Below are 7,702 nucleotides of genomic sequence, written 5' to 3'. Positions count from 1 at the left end.
TGTGGACAATCTAAATTGTAATGTTCCATGGGCGTCCTTGCTTCCAGAGCCCTATTCTTACATAATGTGTGGACACCCTACCACACGAGAGTTGAAGACATGGGTGAAACCTCTCCTTGGGGCACGCAAGGATTAAAAACTGGGCTAAGGCCAGCCAGCCCTCAGCCTTGTTCTTGTGCTGGTGCCTGGAAGGTTCCCCCACCTCTGCAGGGTGGAGGTTGAGAGCAGGCGGGCGGGGGCAGCTGTCTTTCCAGAGCAGCTGGTTAAATGACCCCAAACAAAGGTTCTGTGTTTCTCTAACAGGCGCCACTGTGGCTGTAACTTGGCAGAGGAGAGATGCTGAGTGATATGTTCTGGGTTTGGATAAATATTCCCAAACAGCCTACTTTTCAGATTTTCATCCTATTGTCCGCTGTTCCTTAATTGCACATTGTTTGTGGAAACAGGCTTCCCCGGGCGAGCTCTCCGGTGTCACGGGGGACTTGTGCAAAGGCTATGGTTGGGGATACAGCCAGAGAAGCTGGAGCCTGAAGCCTCTTCCAAGGGTGCTGGCCCAGGCTCCTGGAACTATTGAATCTCACGGTTGGAATGAAAGTAAATGGTCATCTGGTCAAAACCTCCCAGTGTTTAAATGAGGAGACAGAGCTGGAGGATGTGCCCACGGTCATGTACCCCAGCAGTGGGAAGCAGGGCCCCACTTCAGGGGCCCTGAATCCTGGGGGTGGGGAGGGAGCTTTGCCACAGCTAAGACTGCATAGTGGTGGGAAGCAACCACCTTTCTGTCTGTTCCAGGGCTCAGAAGACAGCGCAAGCAAACGCAGAGACACATAGGAACCCTGGAAATGGCTCATCAAGCTTGCCATAGGGGCAGTGGATGTATTTCCAGTTGGTTTTTAGTGTCATTTCATACTTACTAGAATTCGCTTGTGTGACCTCATGGCAACTGTGGCCCACGTTGGTCCATCCTAGCGGCACAGAGCATGCAAGTAAGTAAAAGGGAATTAACTTTTCTCAGCTTCCTAGGGGGCATTAAACAGGCTTCCAATGTCTCACCTGTTGTACGCTTCTCACTGCCCAATGCAAGAAAGTACCCCTTTCGGTTTCTAGAAACTTCAAGAATGACTGGTTGGGTCATGTGTGTATCCCTTGGACCTTTTTTTTTTTTTTTAAATTTTTATTAACATTTTTCATGATTATAAAATATATCCCATGGTAATTCCCTCCCTCCCCACCCCCACACTTTCCCGTTTGAAATTCCATTCTCCATCATATTACCTCCCCATTACAATCATTATAATTACATATATACAATATCAACCTATTAAGTATCCTCCTCCCTTCCTTTCTCCACCCTTTATGTCTCCTTTTCAACTTACTGGCCTCTGCTACTAAGTATTTTCATTCTCACGCAGAAGCCCAGTCATCTGTAGCTAGGATCCACATATGAGAGAGAACATGTGGCGCTTGGCTTTCTGGGCCTGGGTTACCTGACTAAGTATAATACTTTCCAGGTCCATCCATTTTTCTGCAAATTTCATAACTTCATTTTTCTTTACCGCTGAGTAGAACTCCATTGTATAAATGTACCGCATCTTCATTATCCACTCATCTGTTGAGGGACATCTAGGCTGGTTCCATTTCCCAGCTATTATAAATTGAGCAGCAATAAACATGGTTGAGCATGTACTTCTAAGGAAATGAGATGAGTCCTTTGGATATATGCCTAGGAGCGCTATAGCTGGGTCATATGGTAAATCAATCTCTAGCTGTTTTAGGAACCTCCACACTGTTTTCCACAATGGCTGGACCAGATTGCATTCCCACCAACAGTGAAGAAGGGTTCCTTTTTTTCCACATCCCCGCCAACATTTATGATCATTTGTTTTCATGATGGTGGCCAATCTGACAGGAGTGAGATGGAATCTCAATGTAGTTTTAATCTGCATTTCCCTGATGACTAGTGACGTAGAACATTTTTTTAGATGCTTATATGCCATTCGTATTTCTTCCTTTGAGAACTCTCTATTTAGCTCCATAGCCCATTTTTTGATTGGCTTGTTTGATTCCTTATTATTCAACTTTTTTCCCTTGGACCTTTTGACCTGAGGTCAAAGGTGTGCTATGATGGGCTAAGCCTGAGTCACATGACCATTCATGGAGAAAGAGGGTCATGTTCTGAGGCGGTGTGACATCAACATTCCATAGCTAGAACGGGGTCACAGAAGACTCTCCCAATGGGGAACAGTGTGTGCGCTGCTACTAAGAGAGAGGACAGCAGTGTTGCAGAGGTGAAAGCTGTTGCCCATTTTCTGGCTTTGAGGAGCTTCACAAAGTAAGCCAGCAACCTCACCCGTGGTGACGGCAACTGCCCCCCAGGACTTCAGAAGAGCAAGGCTTTCTGAGAACGTGTTGGGATATTTGTGTCTTAAACTGCTTTTATCCATCTCTCTGGATTTACTTTTAAAATATCTTATTTATTTATTTGACAGAGAAAGCGAGAGAGAGAGAATAGGCCCATCAGGGCCTCCAGCCACTGCAAATGAACTCCAGACGTGTGTGCCCCCTTGTGCATCTGGCTAACATGGGTCCTGGGGAATCGAACCTGGATCCTTTGGCTTTGCAGGCAAATGCCTTAACCGCTAAACCATCCCTCCAGGCCCGGATTTGCTTTTATTTGTTCTGGTGGAATCTAGACAGGAAAGGGTGAAGTTTAGGCAAAAGAGGGGAAGGTGTGGCCATTTTAAGAGGAAGAAAGTACGTCAGCCCGGGAAGTGTTCACTGGGCAGCCCCCAGACTGGGTGGTCAGAGGAAGATGGCATAACGAGCTGGGGAATCGACCTAGAGCGAGCGATCTGATGCCAGGGTTTGTGATACAAATTCAGTTGAGGAAGCCAAGCCCAGGGAAAAGATTGCAAGCACTCACATCTCATCTCTCTTTCCTCTGTTTCCCAGATGGTGTTTTACTTATTTTGGAAAATCCCAAACCAATTTTGAGTTCTCATTATCTAAATGAATAGCTTAGTTCTTTGGCTATGTTTTCAGGTTCTTCCCAAGTAGATTACGACTTCTTGTTTTGTTTTGTTTTGTTTCAAAACTGAGTTTCAAGTTAGGGTTACTTGGCTGTCAAAACTGGTTGTTTTGGAGGCTTTTGCTGGGCACAAAGCTCTGGGCAAAACTGGACCTGGTGGCATGTACTGTGCTCCCAACATGCAGAAGGTGGAGGCAGGGTGACCAAAGATTCAGGTCATCTTTGGGTTGGGTACATAGTGAGATTTTTAAAATTATATTTTAATTTATTTGAGAGAGAGAGAGAGAAAGAGAGGGAATGAGGCAGATAGATAGATAGAGAATTGGTGTGCCAGGGTCTCCAGCCATTGTAAACAAACTCCAGATGCATGTGCCACCTTGTGCATCTGGCTTGCGTGAGTCTTGGGGATTAGAACCAGGGTTCTTTGGCTCTGCAGGCAAATGCCTTAACCACTAAGCCAGCTTTCCAGCTCCATAGTGAGTTTTAAGGTCAGCCTTGGATAGGTGAGAGCCTGTCTCTTAAAAAAAAAAAAAAAGAAAGAAAAGTTCAGAATTGGTGGTTTCTTCTTGGGTTACGTTTGAGAAACAGTTTGTTAGGTTCCTACCACTTGGTGCTGAGGAGTTGGCTGGGCAAGCATGAGGTCCTGAGTTTGGACTTTCAGTGCCCACACTAACTGCTGGGTGTGGTGGTCAGATTCTGTAATGCCAGAGCTGAAAGGTAGAGACAGGTGGATCCCTAGGGCTTCCTGGCTTGATAGTCTACCCAAATTGGTGACCCCTAGGGTCAATAAGAGCCTATGTCTCAAAAAACAAACAAACAAAAAAAAAAAAAAGGAGAATGATTAAGGAATACAGCTGATGTCAACCTCTGGTCACCAGATGCATGTGCATACATAAGCATCCCTTGCCACACATTCATGCATGCACATCATACACACCCATCAAAAGAAAACAAAAAAAGGGGCTGGAGAGATGGCTTAGCAGTTAAGGCACTTGCCTGCAAAGCCAGAGGACCCAGGTTCAATTCCCTAGGGCCCACACAAGCCAGATACACAAGGTGGCACATGTGTCTGGAGTTCCTTTGCAGTGGTTAGAGGCTCTTGGTTTGCCCATTCTCTCTCTCTCTCAAATAAATAAATAAGTAAACAAAATGATAACAAAAAGTCTCTAAGTTGTATATACCCTTTCATTTCGGCTTCCTGTGTTTTCCCATGTTTTATCTCCTTGTCAAACACTTATCCTTTAAACACAGATCAAGTGTCCTTGAATAGGAAACAGACTATTTCTAACTTATCCCTCCACACCTTGCCATTAGGACAGGAAGAAATGAATAGGTATATGAGTGGAAAGATTTGTATGTAGTACAGGGATGGCACATAGACTTCGTGTTGGTTATGAGTACATTTGATTGCAAATATCAGAACACTCCAGTGAAAACTTCAATTAAACAGAGGTTTGCTTTTCTCATATCAAGAGGTAGTCAGCTAGTCAAGTAGTTCTTTTAGGCATTTAGGGTGACCCTGGAAAGTTAAAAAAAAAAAAAAAGGCAGGAATGTCTTTGGGCCAGGATCTGACTTCTTTTTTTATTTTTGTTTATTTTTACTTACTTGAGAGCTTTTTGAACCATGGCCCCATGGTTTTCTCAGGCCCTCCACGTGGGATCTCGAGCCACGTGGTACCTTTCCTTGGTTCTGTACTTCCCTAAGTCAACATAATAATTTAATAGTTATCATTCTTTTAAAAAATTCAATTATTTGATTAAAAGTAGACACGGAGCCAGATGTGGTGGCACACACCTTTAATCCCAGCACTTGGGAGGCAGAGGTAGGATGATCTCTCAGGCCATCCTGAGACTACATAATGAATTCCAGGTCAGCCTGAGCTAGAGTGAGACCCTACCTTGAGAAACCAATAAATAAATAAATTAATTAATTAATAAAGTAGACATGGACCCGGGGTTTAGGGTTCAAGAGCTTTCCTGAACCCTTAGCACCCTATTACGACATATCAAGGAGTTTGAAAGTAAGGAGCTATGGCCATAGCCTCAAGGAACACACCAAGGCTCCCGTCTGAAGATCCCCAATGTGTATAAGGCAAGAAAGGAGGAGGGAGAAGGGTACTGGCTATACAGTGGCTTTCTGCTTTTTACCTTGTTAGCTAGCTGTCTCTAGCTGCAAGAGAAGCTGGGAAACTGTTTCTCACCTGGGGCTGAGCACGTTACTGCCTGAGGAGCATCTTGGTTGAGTTAGCGAGAAGAAACAGAGGGAGGAAGTGGATATTAGCCTGCAATAGCGTCCACCAAATATTTCATGCTGTGTTTTGTCCCAGGCCAGCCGAAGTGGCATTCCTACACACTGCTGGCTGTCCTGTAAGTTCAAGTGTACCCACACCAGGTGGTGTACACTATATCTGATGCATCCTTTTGCCTCCCTAATTTCCAGGAGTCAGGATCTGCACTCTGCAGCCAGGCAGCAATCATGGTATTAGCTTTGCTACTTACCCGCCTGAATGCTAGAGGAAGTGGACAGGAGCTGTCTAACGTCCGCAGAGCAGTTCCTTCAACTTCAGCGGTCACTCCAGTCACCTAGAGAGCCTGCCCAACTGCAGGTTCTGATTCTGTATTTCTAACAAGTTTCTGGTGATGATAGGGATTTGGAGTAAGGGATCCCTCCTTTGTAGTCAGCTAATTGTAGGCCCAAAGGGAACAAACAGATCATTTGCTTGTTCTGAGAAAGCCAATGGACACAGAGGTGGTTTTTTTTTTTTTTTTTTTTTTTTTGAGGAAGGGTCTCACTCTAGCTCAAGCTGACCTGGAATTTACTATGTAGTCTCAGGGTGGCCTCGAACTCATGGTGGTCCTTCTACCTCTGCCTCCCGAGGGCTGGGATTAAAGGCATGCACCACCACGCCCGGCTTGAATGCAGGTTTTGAAGAGAACAGAGTCAGGAAATTGAAATCCAGAAAACCTCTGATTCCAAAAGGTCAAGGAGTGTCTTCGGAAGGAAGCAATAGGTGGACAGAGAGGTATGGGAGGGGCTGGAGAGATGGCTCAGTGGTTAAAGTGCTTGCCTGAAAAGACTAATGACCTGAGGTTGATTCCCCAGTACCCATGTAAAGCCAGATGCACAAAGAGTTCATTTGTAGTGGCTAGGGTCCTGACGCTCCCATATTCATTCTCTCTTTCTCCTTGCAAATAAGTAAATAAAAAATAATAAGAAAAATACATGGCCTGAGAGAGTTCCAGGGTCCTGGTGAAAGTAAAGAGCAGGTGGCCAACTCTGCTTTTGTGGAGCGTGTGTGGAAGTGGAGCTTTGAGGTCGTGCACATGACTGAGCCCGTTAACAAGTCCTGCGTGCAGCAGCTCAAGGAGTTTGATGGCATGAGCCTGGTCTCCGTGACCAAAGAGGGTCTGGAGCGACCAGAGGATGAAGAGGAGAAGAAGGAAGAGAGCAAGGCCATGTTTGACGACCTATGTAAGCTCATGAAGATTTTGGACAAGCAGGTTGAGAAGGTGACAATCTCCAATAGGCTCGTGTCTTCACCCTGCCGCATTGTGACTAGTACCTATGACTGGACAGCCAACATGGAGCGAATCGAGAAGGCCCAGGCACTTCGCGACAGCTCCAGATGGGCTACTTGATGGCCAAGAAGTGCCTGGAGGTCGACCCTGACCACCCCACCATGGAGACCCTGGGCAAAAGGCCGAGGCAGATGAGAACGACAAAGCCGTCAAGGACCCGGGAACGCTGCTGCTCGAATCAGCTCTGCTCTCTTCTGGCTTCTCCCCGGAGGATCCCCAGACGCTCTCCAACCGCTTCCACCGCAGGATGAAGCTGGGGTTAGGCAGTGATGAAGATGGGGCGGCCTCAGAGGAGCCCAGTGCTGCTGTTTCTGATGACATCCCCCCTCACTGGGGGGTGATGAGGGTGCATCGTGCATGGAGGAAGTAGACTAGGCCCCTCCCTCACCTGACAGCAAGGCAGGGTGTTGTGTATTGTGTTTTTGTTGTTTATTTTGTTCTGCAATGAAAGTATGCAACATAAAGAAGATGCAGTTTAAAAGAGAAAAGGCAGCCGGGCGTGGTGGCGCACGCCTTTAATCCCAGCACTCAGGAGGCAGAGGTAGGAGGATCGCTGTGAGTTCGAGGCCACCCTGAGACTCCATAGTGAATTCCAGGTCAGCCTGGGCTAGAGTGAGACCCTACCTTGAAAACAAACAAACAAACAAAATAAATAAATAAATAAAAGAAAAAAGAAAAAGCCCTGGGACAGACAAAAACATCAGACAGCTACTCTGCCTGCTCCTCTCTTCCACCTCACCAAGAATACGGTCCACCCACCCCTCTCTCCTAGGCCCTTCGCTCTTGAATCATTCCCAGTGAAGAGAGGTAGTTTGATATCTTCTGCTGGGTGGTTAAAAGAGCACAACTCTCCTCCCTGTGTTTTCCCCAGAGATTATCAAGACTTGTTTGTTTGTTTGTGTGTTTCTTCATACATTCTGCATTTGGCGGTAGCCCACAATGCCTTGCTTGGGGAATTGCTTTAGGTTGCTTCCTAGTGGCAAGTGCAATTGCGGGGGAGGGTAGTGGGAGGGGGGAGAAGGGCTGGAGGTGCTCATTAACAGGAAGGACAGGAGACTATGAGGATGGTGGGGTCGTCAGAGGTGCCAGTGCCAC

General features: G+C 46.4%; 1 pseudogene; it reads left to right on the top strand.

Moving 5' to 3' along the window:
• The first annotated feature begins 588 nt into the window (after positions 1 to 588).
• LOC101598198 lies at positions 589 to 6,982 on the top strand (annotated as a pseudogene).
• The last annotated feature ends 720 nt before the right edge of the window (positions 6,983 to 7,702 follow it).

The sequence above is a fragment of the Jaculus jaculus genome, chromosome 2 (assembly GCF_020740685.1).
Source record: "Jaculus jaculus isolate mJacJac1 chromosome 2, mJacJac1.mat.Y.cur, whole genome shotgun sequence".
In the NCBI taxonomy this organism is placed as follows: Eukaryota; Metazoa; Chordata; class Mammalia; order Rodentia; family Dipodidae; genus Jaculus; species Jaculus jaculus.
This window is presented reverse-complemented; position numbering and strand designations above follow the sequence as displayed.